Consider the following 17,149-nt stretch of genomic DNA (forward strand, 5'->3'; position numbering starts at 1 on the left):
ATCTGGGCAGTGGAAGGAACTTGTGTTTTTCACTAGTGCCCCAGGAGATCCAGGTTTGGGAAATCCTAGACCCAGGTAAAGAGGCATTCAAACATTTTTGAAACTTCCTCTCCTCCAGTGTCATGGAAGGCGTACCAAATTATGCCTGCCAGCTCCCTCACATCAGAACTCGACTCTAAGACTCTCTCCCCCAAGTTTAATTGCATTTGTTAATAATTGTTACAGTCTTAAATTTTTAAAAAATGGGTTAATAATTTCAAAGTCTAGGATCAACTCTTGAACTTAAACATTGACAACTTTACCACTTGGTTAGTTTGAGCAAAGGCAGGTCTGAGTTTGCCTGCCACCACCTGTGCCGGGGACCACACCCCACCCTGAGCCTTGCTTCCAGGGATTCAGCGATTCAACCAGACTGCTCAGGCCCAGGCCGACTGGGGCTGCAGAGAGAGCCCTGTGCTGGGCATCCAATACTGAAATACTCCAAAACCGAAGTTTGAGTTCTCCCTCTGCCCCTTTCTCATCCTGGGACCTGAGGCCACTCCTCCCGCCTCCGGTCTTGGTGACTTCAGTGAAACGAGAGGGCTGGACTTTGCAGAATGTTCCTGGGCTTCTTTTCTGCTGACCTGGAACAGGGCTTCTCCATCCTAACTGTACTTGGGATGTCTTTTTAAAAAACAGATTTCTGGGCTCCACTCATGTACCAGATTCTAATTCATTGGACCCAAAGCATCTGAATTCATCCTTCAAATATTTATTAAGAACTTACTATGTGCCAGGCACTGAGGATACAGCAGTGAACAAAACAGAACGTAATCCCTGCTCTCGTAGGGGATATCTATGGAAGCAGACATACATGGGTAAACCAGTAAAGTATATGGTGTGTCAGATAAGTGTCATGGAGCAAAACAGGGCAGGGAAGGGAACACAGGATAGGGATTGATTCTGGTTTTAAATTGGACATCAAGTTAGTCAGGAAGGTCTCACTGAGGAAAAGTTTTGATAAAATACCTGAAGAAGAAGACAAAGGGAACAGCAAGTGCAAAGGTTCTGAGTCAGAGCCTGAATACTGGAGGGAAGCAAGGAGGCCAGGGTGGTTCAAAGCAAGGAAATGAGAGAGTGGTAGGAGATGAAGTCCGAGAGATGAAGGGGTGGGGGGAGTGTCAGGTGCTGTATTGGCTTGAAGAACACCATAAGGGCTTCAGTTTTTAATCTGAGCTGGGAAAACACAGAGCTGGGAAGAATCCCTTTGCATACTGTGTGGAGAATACACTGTAAGGGGTCAAGGGCTGAAACACAGAGACCAGGTCAGATACTATCAAGATAATCCAGGTGTGGGATGGTGGTGCTTGGTCAGAGTGGCAGCAGTGGAGGAGATGAGACATGGCTGGATTCCAATATATTTTGAGTGTAGGACCAAGAAGATTTGCTGGGGGGTTGGCTGTGGGATGTGAATGAAAGAGCAGAGTCACACAGGACCCCAAGGTTTTCAGCCTGAGTGAGCAGAAGGATGGAGTTGCCCTTGCGATGGGATGACATCAGGAGGAGAAAGTTTGGGGACAGACTCCCGTGTTCTGGTTTTGGACACCTAAAGTTTGAGATGCCTGTTAGGCATTCAAGTGGAGATGTCAAGGAGGCAGTTGGGTATAAAAGAGAGTTCTGGGCTGAAGTAGGAAGTTTGGAATCATTGATGTTGAGATGGTGTTTCAAGTCGACAATAGATAAAATCACCAAGAGAGTGAATGTAGACAGGGAAGAGGGTTGAAGACAGTCCTGGGGCACTTGTACATTTGGAGCTGGAGAACATTAGGAGGAACCAGCAGAGAAGGCTGAGGTAGGCAAACCAGGGAGCTGATACAAACTAGCATTTTGAGTTCACTCAGTTTACTGATTTCACTCTCTATCAAGAAATATTTACTGAGCACCTCTTATATTTCAGGCACTGTTCCAGACACCGAGGCTACAGCAATGAACAACGCAGACAACGCTTTAGCCTTCTCTCTTACAATTTAGCTTCTAGGCAGAAATGACATATATTTTCTTGTTTAGTCTTGCTAACAATCCTAAGAATTTCCATTACCACCACCTTATAGATGGAGTCACTAAAGCTGGGAGAGATTAAGTCACCTATTCAAAGTCACCCAGCTAGTAAGTGGCAGAATCAGCATTTAAATCCAGCCACTCTGACCCCTGACTCATTATCTAACCACTGAACACATACTGCCTCATGGGGAATTCCAGTGCCCAGGCAGGGCTGAGAACCACTGCTCTAGGGTACTCTTAGCTTTCTACTGCTGTATAGCAAATTACCCCAGAACTTAGCAGCTTAAGTCAACAAACACTGTCTTAAAGTTTATGGGTCAGAAATTTGGGAGCAGCTTAGCTGGGTGGTGCTGACCAGGGTCTCTCATGAACTTGCAGTTTAGAGTTAGGTCAGGGCTGCAGATGTGTGAAGGCTTGGCTGGGCTGGAGGGTCCACCTCCAAGATTGCATAATCACGCGGCTGTTGATAGAAGGCGTCAGTTCCCTTTCACATGGAGGAAGTGAGCCACATAAAAAGTGGATCCAGAGCAAGTGATCTGAGAGAAAGAGAGAGCAAGGAGGCTAGGAAGACCTAGTCTCAGAAGTCACACACCATCACTGCCACCACATTCTGTTGGTTGGAACTGACTCACTAAGTCCAATCCACATGAATGAGTAAGCAATTAGTCTTCACCTTTTGAGGGAAAGATTGTCAAAGAATTTGTAGACATACTTTAAAAGCGACTCTGATTGTTGTTATAATACGTTTACATTATTGGGTTGGCCAAAAAGCTCGTTTGGCTTTTTCTGTAACATCTTATGGGAAAACCCAAACAAATTGTTGGCCAACCCAATATTTTTAAGAAACCAAACAGGTGCATAGAAGAAATGGACTGTCGGTCTCCTTTCCTCCACTCTTCCCTGTGACCTGGATTCAAAAACTCAAAACTTTGAGCACTAGGGAAAAGGGGATCTGATCTGTTCATTGGTGGAGAGTGCATGGTGCCTGGGACATGGTAGACACTTGATAAATATTTATGGAAGACACCTGCTGGAGGACCTCCTATAATCAGACATATGGGTTCATTCCATGGGTTTATGAACCCATGGGTTCATAAACTGCCTCCACATGTCTGTTCTGGTGCTAAGGTGCAAAGATACAGCTGACCTAGTCCCTGTCCCCAGAGGGAGCCCTCAGACTGGAGGGGGGGAAATTTAATACAAAAAACAAAAAGCAAAATAGATGCTATAAGTGGCAGTATGATCTGGGGATGCAGTGGAGAATCATGGTGGAAGCACAGAAGAAGAGGGCAATCAAGGGAGGCTTAATAGAAGAGGTGGCACTTTGACCTGAGACTTGAAGAATGAAGAGGAGTGTGTTTGGAAGACTTGTGTGGAGAGAAATGGCATTTCAGGCCAAAAGAACAGCTTGTTCAAAGACGTAGAGGTGTGAGAGAACCTAGCATGTTTGGGGAGTTTCAGAGTTAGAAGGAACCTTGGTATTATTTAGCGGAAACCCCAGTGCTCCTTGCCTCTCCTCATAATAGTAATAGCCAACATTCTCAGATGACTGCCACCCGCCAGGCACCGTGCTAAGCACTGTGGACGGACTGTCTGATTTGAACCTCACAACAACCCTATAAGGTGCCTATTATGATTATCTCCAGTTCATAATTGAGGAAACCGAGACTCAGAGAGGTTAAGTACCATGGCCAGGGCTGCACGGTGAGTAAGTGGCAGAGCTGGAACTTGAACCAGGATCTTTCTGACATACAAGCCTGTGTTTTTAACCTCTGCATTGCACTACATCTGCATTGTTAAGTGGTCTCGTAGCCTCAACTTGCACACTTGGAGTGACGGGAAGCTCACCATCTCTCCGGCCAGGACAAAGAGGCCGTGGAGGTCTTTCATTCCAGTCCTGAAATGCTAGGAATCACCAGCCTAATTGAAGCAAAGCCTTAATAGAAAGACAGGCACCGGCTTCCCTGGTGGTGCAGTGGTTAAGAATCCGCCTGCCAATGCAGGCGACATGGGTTCGAGCCCTAGTCCAGGAAGATCCCACATGCCGCGGAGCAACTAAGCCCGTGAGCCACAACTACTGAGCCCGCGAGCCACAACTACTGAGCCCGCGTGCCATAACTACTGATGCCCGTGCACCTAGAGCCCGTGCTCCACAACAAGAGAAGCCACCGCAATGAGAAGCCCACACACCGCAACGAAGAGGAGCCCCCATTTGCCACAACTAGAGAAAAGCCCGCGCGCAGCAACAAAGACCCAACGCAGCCAAAAATAATAAATAAACTTTTTTAAAAAAAGAAAAGAAAGACAGGCACTACCTTGTGTGTCAAGGCAGGAAGCATTTACTGATTATCAATCCAATTCCATTTACCCAAAGAGCTGGTTCGAGGCAGCACGATCAGCACCTATTAGGGAAGGTGATGGCTGCAGGGGCTACAAGGAGGTGCAACCTCTCCCAGGGGACTCAGGGAGGGCCTCCTGGAGTGACCCAGAGGGAAGGGCATGGATTTCTCTAGATCAGAGTTTCTCCAACTCAGTGTTATTCCAATCTGGGGCCATATAATTCCTTGCTGCGGGAAGCTGTCCCGTACACTGGAGGATGGTTAACAGCACCCCATGCTCTGCCCACAAGATGTAACCCCACCCTCAGCAGTGACAACCAAAAGTGTCCCCGGACACTGCCAAATATCCCTGAGGGGAAATATTGCCCCTGGTGGAGAATTACCTCTCTAGACAGAGGAAATAAAGTGTGTTAAGTCATCAAGGAGGGGTGAGTGAGACTTCGGGTAAAACACTTAACTTGAGCCTCCTTTTTCTCATCTGTAAAATGGCACAATATTTGAAAGGGTTATTGTGGTAACTAATGAGAATACCTATAAAGCACTTGACACATAGAAGGCCCCCAATAAATGTTAGTTCCTTTCCATTGTAAGACAAAAATGACAACCCCTGACCCCAGTCTCGTCAAACCACGGGCGGCTTTTGAGACTGTGATCCTTAGGCTCCAAACTAGTGCCTCGGTGTCTCTGCCCACACAATGGCACTGGGGTGAAGAGAGGAATGAAGCTAGATCAATGACTCCCAACTTTTTAAGTTACCACCCTCATCCTGGTCCCATTTTTAAAAAGAGAGCATTGATTAATGATTAATTTATTTCCCAGTTGCCCAAGGCAGCTGTCCCAGCTCTGTGGGGCAGGACTCACCACATGACTTGCTAGAGAGTTGGTGATCCCAGCCCAGAACAGATTCCCATCTTGGCTTGACAACCTCTTCCCACATCAATATGGGATGGTCCTCTGGATTCAGAAATACCACGAGAGCACAAGGACCCCATTCTGTCACCAGAGGCTTCCGAATAGCAGATTAAGAATCACAAATCGGTGAGCTTCCCTGGTGGCGCAGTGGTTGAGAGTCCGCCTGCCGATGCAGGGGACACGGGTTCGTGCCCCAGTCCGGGAATATCCCACATGCCGCGGAGCGGCTGGGCGCGTGAGCCATGGCCACTGAGCCTGCGCATCCGGAGCCTGTGCTCTGCAACGGGAGAGGCCACAACAGTGAGAGGCCAGCGTACTGCCAAAAAAAAAAAAAAAAAAAAAGAATCACAAATCGGTTAATGATCATATGAGAGCAGGGACTCCCAAGCCCCCAGCACCAACACCAAGTCCTGCAGCTACTGTGCCAGGCACGGGGCTTGGGGTTTCACTTGCGCCGCTGCCTCATTCAGTGATATCGTGTCCATTTCGTAGTTAAGGACACTGATAAGAATTGCATTAAATTGGTAGATTGCTTTGGGTACTATGGCCATTTTAACAACATTAATTCTACCAGTTTAAGAACGTGGGATATCTTTCCATTTCTTTGAATCATTGTCAGTTTCCTTTATCAATGTCCTATAGTTCTCAGCATATAAGTCTTTCACCTCCTTGGTCAGGTTTATTCTGAAGTTTTTTTTTTTTATGGGATTTTTTTTTTTTACTTTCCCTTTTTGATATTTCATTTTTATTGTAAAGAAATGCAACAATTTTTTGTATGTTAATCTTGTATCCTGCTACCTTGCTGAACTCATTTATCAGTTCTAGTAGTTTTTGTGTCGAGTCTTTAGGGTTTTCTATATATAGTATCGTGTCATGTCACCTGCCAAGGACACTGACTTCCAAACTCTCTCACTCTCCAGGTGAACACCTGCCAAGGACACTGACTTCCAAACTCTCTCACTCTCCAGGTGAACACACCCTATATGCATTTCTGTCCACATTCTTGGCCTCTTGCTCTTCTGTCTAGCGAGGGTCCTCAGTGTGACTGGTGGGGTTTGTGAGGGTGGTGGGAACTAAAGGCCTGGGACCCAACAGGGTAGGATGCTACTGACAGGAGGAAAATAATCAATATTAAATACTCACCGAGTCCTCTCAACGTTCCAGACTTACATTAACTCCCTTAATCCTCACAGAGACCCTGTGAAGCTGCTGCTGTAATTCCCATTTTATGGATGAGGAAACTGAGGCATAGAGAAATTAAGATTTCACAGGTGGTGAAGGGGGAAGACGCCTGTTTGTTGAGCGCCAGGCTGGGCCCTCTTCATAAATGATATCGTTCATCCTCCCCACCATCTCCAGCAGAGGTACAGCCCCTGCTTTACCCTTGCTGTCTCTCGCTTGCTTTCACAATCTTAATCTTGCTCTCGCATTATCTCCCTCTGCCACCTTCCATAAGAAAACTGGGGAGCGCGGCTGTCACAGCGACATCTGCTGGCTGGCGCTGCATCTGTGCTGCCTCCAGACATCTGGACTGGGAGGGGACCGCCCAGCCCACCCTTGGGTCCATGTCCTCCTGAATGCCTGGCCATCCTGCGGCCTAGCCAGTGTCCTCCTTCTCCCTCTCCTTTCTTGTTCTCGGCTTCAGAAAGATCATGGGCCCTGGAGTTTGACCAGGGTTTGTGTCCTGGCTCTGGTACTTACTAACTGGGTAATCTTGGCCAAAGTCTTAACATTTCTCAGGAGCTCATTGTGTCACTTGTAAAATCCCTCACTGGGCAGAGTTCTCTGAGGATCACAGGTGGTACTGAATGTAACATATGAAGTGTGAGTTCCCTTCCCTTGGCCTCCAGGCACAGAAGGTGTCCTCTCTGCCTGCCTGGACTCCAGCCTGTGCCCTCTGGATCCCTGCCCTTCCCTGGCATCTCCCCTCTTCCTGAAAGATAACATCTCATGAATTACCATGGATGGGGACAGGGAGGTTTCAGGGGCCCAAGGAGAAGGCAGATGGGGAGCTGGGGTCAATGGGACCCCATTGGGAGAAGGTCAATGGGGAGATGGGAGGAGTCACGGTGACATACAGCACTGGGAGCGACCAGGAAGGTGAGTTCTTTTCTCAGTTTAATGGGTCACTTTAGACAAGTCAGCTGCTGTTCTGAGCCTCAAGATTCATCTGTAAAATGACCCTAATAATTTATATCTTCAGGCCCTATAGGGTAAGGGCTTTGGAAATTGTAAAAGCTGTACACAGGGAAAGAACTCATTATATTTGGGAGTGGCCTGAGGCCTCCTTGGCAGACCCCACACTCTGGAGCAGTCTGGTGGCACCTGAGTCTCAGCTCGGACCTACCGTGGGGCTCACAGAGGCCTCCTCCATCTGCCTCTGCAGGCCCAGTCTGCCCTCCTGGGATGGCAATGGGCAAAGGACCCATCTCACTGTCACAGGCCTTGGCCCTGAGAACCAGCCACCATCTCCTTTTGCCTTCTCTCCACCCCATGATCTGTTCACCTCCCTGCAGCCTTTGTCCAGAGGCCCCAGGAAGTGTCCTGAGCCTTCACTGTGATAAGTACTCCCATTGCCCAGAAGTGAAAACAGAGCCCCTGGAAGGGAAAGGAACTGTTCCAGGTCTGGGGAACATCATGCCTCCCCACTCCATGCCTGCAAGGACTGGCCGGGGGTCTGGATGTCACGGGCACACTGCTGCTGGGGCCGCACCTTAGGTGTCCAGCCTGGTCGTGTCGGTGCCCAGTAGGTGTTTGTTGAGTAAGTAAGAGAATGAATGAATGACTAAACGAATGTGTGAAAGAACAGCAGGGCGGCTAGTATGGTTATTCCCTTTTACAAATGAGGAAATTGAGGCTTGGTGAGGCAAAGGGCCCTTTCCCTCGCCAGGCCACGCAGCCGTGGCCGGTCTCCTGGTCTCCGACTCTAAACCCACTGTTCTCTGGGTGGAGATTCTGCCCCTTTGCCTGGGTCCTGCAGCATTTCCTGCTCTCCGAGGGCTTGGCAAGAACTGACCTAATTCCCTGGGTGAATGCACGGGTCGGCCCCACTGGGATCTGCGGTCACCACCACTGCCACCATGAAGTCTTCAAGGCCCTCTGACCCCTCTGATGTGGCCAGGCCACAGTTCCGGAGCTGGAGCTTTGGAAGAGGCAGCACAGGCTCCAATCCCAGCTCCGCCCCAGGGCAAATCACTTTCCCTCTGCAAGCCTCTGTTTTACTTATACAGACCTGTTATTTGCACACCTCTCTCCCTCTTCCTCTGTCTGTCTCTGGGGTGTACTGGGTTTGTAAGGAGCCATGCATCACTGTGCCTGGCACACGGTAGGAACTCAATATACATGTGCCTTTTCTGTCCCATGTCATCAGTACAAGGTACATCAGCACCTCCATTGTGAAGCCAATGCCATGGACCGCCAAGGAGTCTTTCAGCTTAGGCCAGCCAGGGAGAGACGGGGTGGCCGGTGACTGCCTGTGCCTCCAGCCACAGCCCTATCAGGGTGCAAATGAAGCTCTCTTTGCTTCTCTTTTCCCACCAGAGTGTCACTCGCCTGCCCTCCTGAGTCCTGGTGTTGGCCCAGCCAGCATCCTTGGTCCGGCTCCCCAAAGGGCTTGCTCCCTCTGTTCCAATGATCTATTGCTGCCTAACAAATCAACACAAAATGTAGTGGCTTAAAACATTTTAATATATCTCACAATCTGGGGGGCCAGGACTTGGGAAGGTTTCGGCTGGGCTATTCTGCTCCATGGCATCAACCCAGGCCACTGGGCAATATTTAGTGAGTGGTCAGGTTAGTCTGGTCTTAGGATCCAAGGCACCCACGAGGCTGCCCTCACATGCCTGGCATCTTGGTGGCAACAGCAATAAGACTGAGCTCAACTGGGCCCCTCTCCGTGTCGTCTCAGGGTCTTCCCACGTGGTCTCCCCAGCAGAATGGTTGGAGTTTCACATGGTGATTCAGAGCTCCAAGAAACCAAGGTGGTAACTGCGAGTACTCAGAAAAGCTAGGTTTGGAACTGGCACAGTATCACCCCCACCATAGTCCATTGGTCAAAGCAGCCACCGGCCAGCCCAGATTCAAGAGAGGGAACCACTGACCCTACCTCTTTTGTTTTTCTGGCCGCACCACGCGGCTGGTGGGATCTCAGTTCTCTGACCAGGGATTGAACCTAGGCTCTCGGCAGTGAGAGTGCGGCGTCCTAACCACTGGACCGCCAGGCAATTCCTGACCCTACCTGTTAATGAGAGGGTTGGCAAAGAATCTGTGGTCACCTTCAATCTGTCACACCATCTAAAGTCTCTCCATTCCCCTGAATTTAATACAACATAGGTAGTCTCAGCTCCAGCTGTGCCAATGTACAGGGTACTAAAGATGAAATGGTAATGGCGGAGGAGAGGGGACGGTTAAAGCTACGGCTGTGTCCTAAGGAGTGAAGATTCTCTCGTACAGAAGGCGTCTTGTTTCTTCTGAATTCCTAAGGGGGTGGATTTGCAGGGGAGTAGGGGCTAGAGAGAATGGAACATCTTCCACGTACAGGGAGAGAAGAAAGTTGGAGGCCCTGTGGAACAAACTGGGAAGAAGGGGAGAAAGGGGAAAAGGTCTGGGAAACCTGCAGGGGGTGAGCTGGATGAAGATCTTCCGATGGAAGAAGAACTTTTCAGACAGATGTCTAATATTCTCATTCATTCATTCAGCTGATGTCTATCTCCTGTCCACCAGTGCTGAGCACTGTGAACATGATGATGAGCAAGATAGGTCCCTACTTACAGTCTCGTGGAGGACGCAAACAAACAAACAAAAAGTAAAAAGACAGATAAGCATAGTAATTACAGGGCTTCCCTGGTGGTCTAGCAGTAAAGCATCCACCTTACAACGCAGGGGACGCTGGTCCAATCCCTGGTCAGGTAACTAAGATCCCACATGCCGCAGTGCCTCAACTAGAGAGAGAAAATACGCATGCCACAACTAGAGAGAAGCCCCCATGCCACAACAAAGAGCCCGTGCCACAATGAAAGATCCCGTGTGCTGCAACTAAGACCCGACGCAGGGCTTCCCCGGTGGCACAGTGGTTAAGAATCTGCCTGCCAGTGCAGGGGACACGGGTTCGAGCCCTGGCCCGGGAAGATCCCACATGCTGTGGAGCAACTAAGCCCATGCGTCACAGCTACTAAGCCTGCACTCTAGAGCCTGTGAGCCACAACTACTGAGCCTGTGTGCCACAACTACTGAAGTCCGTGTGCCTAGAGCCCGTTCTCCACAACAAGAGAAGCCACCACTAGGAGAAGTCCAAGCACTGCAACGAAGAGTAGCCCCCGCTTGCCGCAACTAGAGAAAGCCCGCGTGTAGTAACGAAGACCCAAGGCAGCCAAAAATAAATAAATAAATTTAAAAAAAGACCTGACGCAGCCTAAATAAATAAATAAAATATTTTAAAAAACATAATAATTACAAATTGCAGGACTTCCCTGGTGGCACAGTGGTTAAGAATCCACCTGCCAATGCAGGGGACATGGATTCGAGCCCTGGTCTGGGAAGATCCCACATGCCGTGGAGCAACTAAGCCCGTGCGCCACAACTACTGAGCCTGCGCTCTAGAACCCGCGTGCCACAACTACTTCAGTAGTCTGCTACCCACACAAAGGCCTGTGTGAGGGGGATTTGTGGGAATCAGAGAAAGAGGCTGAGTTCTAGATCTGGTTTAAAAAATTAGTACCAGAAGACAGGAGAACAGGATGGAGATACTTCCATGAGCTGAACTAATTAAGCACGAACAGGGGCTCAAATCCCTAGCTCCATCCCCACACTGCATTTCCAGGATTTTGCAGACATCTTGCAAGTGTAGGGACCTCTGCAGAGTATATGAATGGAGGAATCAAATGATCCATCACAATCTGGGTTCACGATTCCTGCCCTTGGTGGGGGAGTGTGTCACAATCCAACAGGGGAAGCACCCTCTACAAAACTGGAGCACATCGGAATCAGATGTGGCCGGTGACGGAGGCCTGAAGGAGGGACTTAGGAGCACAACCTTGAAACACAGAGCAGGGAGAACTGATTATTCCTCTGGGTGAGTTCAGAGAAGACTTCCTGGAGGAGGGGACATTTGAGCTGTGCCTCAAAGGATGAGAAGGAGCTTGCTGGGCAACAGGGAGAATGAATTAGCTTGTGTCAAGCCAGAATGAATTAGTTTGTTAATCATCCAGGGGGGTGGCCAGCTCTGTTCCTTGCAGTTACTCAAGGACCCAGGCCATTCTCTACAAAATTGTCATCATCAAGGTCTCTGCAGTTGTCTCAGCTCACACACCTCCACTGCCTGCTCCTCTCCTGCTGCTCACTCTGCACTGGGAACCCTTGTCTCCACCATGTTCCTGTGCTGTGGGTCAAAAAAGACATAGCATGGGGCTGACTTGTCTCCTCATTGAAGTCAGGTTGGACCCACATCCAGGCTCTTCCCAGACTGGTTTCACCAACTTTTTAACCTCAGGAGCCAAGTGACAGAAAGCCTAATGCCCACCAGGGGAAGCACAAAGTTATTGGTCCCACAGCTGAACAGCCCAGGTATAGGCCTGGCTGCAGGCTCTCGAATAATGTCCCCAAAGACTGGTTTTTCCCTCTTCATCTCTCGGTGACAAGGCTTCTGGATTGGCCCAAATCTCAGACAGGCCCTCATGGTAGGGAGATGCTCCAGCCCCCATCCTCACCAGGCCATTGCCTGAAACCCATTCTGATTGGACCTGTGTAGGTCATGTGCCCACACATGAGCCAATCACCACAGCCAAGAAAATGGATATAAAGATTGGCCAAGGGCTTCCCTGGCGGCGCAGTGGTTGAGAGTCCGCCTGCCGATGCAGGGGACACGGGTTCGTGCCCCGGTCCGGGAAGATCCCACATGCCGCAGAGCGGCTAGGCCCGTGAGCCATGGCCGCTGAGCCTGCGCATCCGGAGCCTGTGCTCCGCCACGGGAGAGGCCACAACAGTGAGAGGCCCGTGTACCGCAAAAAAAAAAAAAAAAAAGATTGGCCAAGCCACCTCATGTGCTCTGATGCTGAGGATGTAGCTCCATCCTTACCTGTCTAAGTGCAGGGGAACTGGTAGATCTCCAAATAAAAATCAGAGGGGGACTTCCCTCTTAAGAATCTGCCTGCCAATGCAGGGGACACGGGTTCAAGCCCTGGTTCGGGAAGATCCCACAGGCTGAAAAAAAAAAAAGATCCCACAGGCTACAGAACAACTAAGCCTGCACTTAGCAACTAAGCACCACAACTACTGAGCCTGCACTCTAGAGCCCGCAAGCCACAGCTACTGAAGCCTGCGTGCCTAGAGCCCGTGCTTGGCAACAAAGAGAAGCCACCGCAATGAGAAGCCCGCGCACCGCAACGAAAAGTAGCCCCCGCTCACTGCAACTAGAGAAAGACCGCGCGCAGCAACAAAGACCCAACGCAGCCAAAAACAATAAAAAAAATAAATTTATATTAAAAAAATAATCAGAGGGAATGGTTGCTTGGGAGGCAATCCACCAATGCCCATTATGGTACAAACCCCCTCCACTTTCCACCAACCTCAAAGTCTCTTCCCCCTTCCCCAAACAAATAAAGTCTATTCCTGCCTCCAGGCCGTGGCCTATACCCTCCCCTGGCTAGAAGTGCTCTTTCTTTTCCTCGTTTTCTGAGACATAGATTAAATGCCACCCTTTCCAGCTTGGTTCACAAATATTTGCTGAGTCTTCTCCCTCCATAGAGGGCCTGTAGACACAGAGAAGAAATGGATTGGATACAATCCCTGACCTCTAGGAATTCACAGTTCAGTGGACAATATTAGAAGCTACCATTTATTGTCTGAATGCCAGGCACTGTTATGCCTTTTCACACATCACCTCATTTGATTTACACACACACACACAAATGGTAGCCACTATCCTTACTAGCCTCTGTGCACAGCCCCTGTCTCCTCAGACTGTAAGCTTTGAGAAAATCCACCAGCTTCTGATCACCCCTTCCTCCTCATCTCATGCCAGTCCTCATTCTTGTTTGCATGCACCACGCTGATCTTCCTTCAAGTTCTTGACATTACCATGCTCCCTTTTACTCCAGGACCTTTGCACATACAGGTTCCTCTGTCTAAAATGCTCTTTCTCCTATTTTGCCTAATTAACCTATCAATCCTTCAGATGTCACATCAAACATTCCTCTGGCGGGGGAGGGGGGGTGTCTTCCCTGACCTTTCAGACCAGGCCAGTGTCCCTGCTTAGAAGCTTTTAGAGCATCCTACCCTTCTTCCTAGCACTACTCACAAGAATAGTTATATACTCATTTGTGTTTAGTGTCTGTTATCAGTCTCGCCACCAGACAATAAATTCCCATGAGGGCAAGATTGGGGTCTGTTCTCCTCACCAGAAGATTTTTACCTAGCACATAACAAAAGCTCAGCAAATATTTGCCGAATGAATAAATTGTACATCCATGTGCCTATCCCCCAACACACAAGGGGGAGGAGCTGAATCAAAACCTGTTAATGTGGTCGTAATCCAGAATGTGACAAAACAATGCTTAATTTAAAGCCAAATGGTACAGGCATTAAGTTCAATACTTGTTATAAAAGAAAAACAGTTAATGCTGTAACCTTAGATAGGAGACAGTGAGGAGCTCAGACAGACCTGGCTTTGGGATTCAGCTTTTGCAAGGTTTTAGGACAACTTCAGGGAGTTTAGGGGAAACAGTCCCAAGACTTCTTTTCTTATGCTGAAGCTGGGCGGAAGTAGGCTCTCTCTTCTGGGACTGAGAGCTGTAAACTCAATGAAAGCCTAGGGCTGTTTGTAATCACCTTGCTTGGCTGCATGGAAAAGAGAATTGAGGGATGATGAGAGAGATGGAGCCATACCTCAAACTAGTATACTTGTAGAGCTTGTCAGTAATTCCCCGCCCACCACCAACGCTTTTTGGCTTTAGTTTGTGGTAGGTTTCTGCCACTTGCAACTGCTAGAATCCTGGTTACCACAATGTTCAAACAAGTCTAATCTAGATCTTAAGTGGGCAGGAGACCCAAGTGAACTCATAAAAGGTTTAGCATGAACCTGGCACATAATAGGCACGCATCGCCCAGAAAACACCATTTTTATAGTTCCCTATACTTTTCCACCAAAGTACATGTCACGATTTTAATTGAGTAATTATTCTTGTCATTAATTTTTCACTGTCTTCCAATTAGACTGTAAGCCTTATTTGTGTAGAAACTCTTCACTACATACCTTCCACCCATTATATGACCAAACACAGAGTAGGTGATCAATAAATATTTTTTAAATGAATGAATCAGTGAATAAATAATTAGGCAGTAATTACATGGTGGTTAAGAGCATGGGCTTTAGGGTAAGAAAGACTCCAAAAATGCTAAGTCAGACCCCAGGTTTAAGTGCTTCTGCCACCTACTGGCTGTGTTAACGTGGGCATGCCACATAAACGCTTCTGAGCCTCAGTTTTCTCAGTGTAAAACAGGATGATAATATTACCTATTCTACTGATTGTCGTGTGGGAAAAATGGAAATTGTGTGAAGTATTAGTACAGCTATTAATACAATTCTTCCTAGCAAGTATATAAAATGCATGTTGGTTACGGGGCTGACAACAAGGCGTCTTCTTCACTTCCATTCTCCCAATCCACTCTCCAACGACCCTGCGAAACAAGACAGGTCGTGGTCACTGTACCTGTGACCACAAGTAGAGGAGCAGGACCCGCGCAGGGGGAGGACTTGCTCCAGGACTTAGCAGAGAATCGGACCTCTGGTCCTCAGGACGGGCGGATCTGGCGGGACCAGCAGGTGGAGCTGCGGAGCGAGCTGCTTCCTGGAAACGTCTGGGCCCACCCCCCCAGGCGCTCAGACTCGGCGTCCGGCCCTCGGGTCCCGCCCACTGCGCCCCTCCAACCTCACGCCTTCCCCCACTACTGTCCTTCCCGGCCCTCAGCTCCCGAAGCTCGGGCCCCGCCTCCAACCCCACCCCCGTGGAGCGCGTCTCCCAGGCTCCGGGCCCCTCTGAGCCCCGCCCATCTCCCCCAGCTCGGGCCCCGCCCACTCCGCACTTTACCCCGCCGCTCCCCGCCCCCTCTCCCCAGAGTTGAGCCCCGCCCCGGCCTCCACCCCTTCCTTCCCCGGCTCGGGCCCCGCCCCTCAGCCCCATGGACTCCTTTGTTCCAGAGCCAAGGCTCCCGGGTGTTGGGAGCTGCTGACTCAGCGGAATGAAACCAGACCTTGGCGCCCCACCCCTACCCCACTCTCCCAAGAGAACTGGAGGTTGGCGCCTGGGGAGGTGGGAGGTGCGACCGCGCCGGCCCCGCCCTTCTTTTGTTCAGAGAACGTTCCTTTGCTCCAGCATTCCCAACCTGGAGTCTGTGGTTACTGTTTCAGGTTACGTTTCGGGACAGTGACACCAAATATGCAGCCCTAAAACTTGGCTCCTGCCACGTCCTAGTCGTTGAGTAAGTCTTTTGACCTTCCTGAACCTCAGTTTGCTCACTTGTAAAATGGGAACCAAAATGCTGCTATCGAAGCGTCATCTGGGAGATTAACTGCGAAAACACAGCTATGAAAGCTGCAGGCCCAAAGTGAACGCTAGATACCTGGCTTTGGAAGGTCGCCACTGATAAAGAGCTAACACTTATGTGTTGAGTTCACCTCCTTCCTTTCATCCCATTTTGCACGGACAATTCTTGGCCATCCTCAGGATTTTGAAATCGCACTTTCTCAGTAAGGGCTTTCCCTGATCTCCCCCGCACCTACAGGCTCCTGGAGTCATCCTGTCACACATTTCCTAGTAGGCAGTAACTTCCCCGATTCAAATACTTGCAACTACTTTTTTTTTTTTTAATTGAGGTATAATTTACGTTCAATGAAATGCACAAACAGAACTTAAACATGCAGTTCCACGAGTTTTGAGAAACTGAAAACATCCCTGGACTTTCCCGGCTGTCCAGTGGTTAAGACTCTGCGCTTCCACTGCAGGGGACACGGGTTAGATCCCTGGTGGGGGAAGTAGGATTCCTGCATACTGCGTGGCCAAACAACAACAGCAACAAACCAAAAACCGAAAAAGGAAAATATCCCTGTAACTTAAACTTCTATCAAAACAGAGAACATTGCCAGCCCCACAGAAAGTTCCCTTCCCAATGAATCCCACCTCCCACCCCAGGCAACCACTGTTCCCATTTCTATCACCCTGGATACGTTTTGCCATTTCTAGAACGTCATATAAATTAAAGCATACAGTATGACTTTTCTGAGTCTGCTTTCTTTCATTCAGCATATTCTTCTTGAGATTTCATACATATCGTATGATAAGTAATTTGTTTCTTTTCATTGATGAGTAGTATTTCATTATATAGCCATACCATAATTTCTTTATTCATTTTTCTGTTGATGGACATTTGGGTTGTTTTCAATTTGGGGCTAGTATTAAGCTATGAACGTCTCAATTTTTTTTTGTGGACCTGAGTTTTTATTTCTCTTAGGTAAAGGAGTGGAATTCTGGGTTATAGGGTTGTTGTAGGTTTAATTTGATAAGACACTGCCAAATAGTTCTCTGCAGTGGTTGTACCATTTTACATTCTCATCAGCGATGTAAGAGAGTTCCAGTTCTTCCACGTGCTCCTGAGCGTTTGGCATTGCCAATCTTTTCACTTTAGCCATTCTAGCGGGTGCAATGTATCTCCTTATGGCATTACTTTTTAAAATAATGAATCAATATTTTTTAAATGATTAATACGAGTACACAATTCCAAAGGTTCAAAAGGCTCATCAGTAAAGAAGAGGCCCAGGGACTTCCCTGGTGGTGCAGTGGTTAGGAATCCGCCTGCCAGTGCAGGGG

The sequence above is a fragment of the Delphinapterus leucas genome, chromosome 1 (genome assembly GCF_059928025.1).
Source record: "Delphinapterus leucas isolate spDelLeu-1000000601 "Yukka" chromosome 1, BTC_Dleu_Yukka2, whole genome shotgun sequence".
NCBI classification, from domain to species: domain Eukaryota; kingdom Metazoa; phylum Chordata; class Mammalia; order Artiodactyla; family Monodontidae; genus Delphinapterus; species Delphinapterus leucas.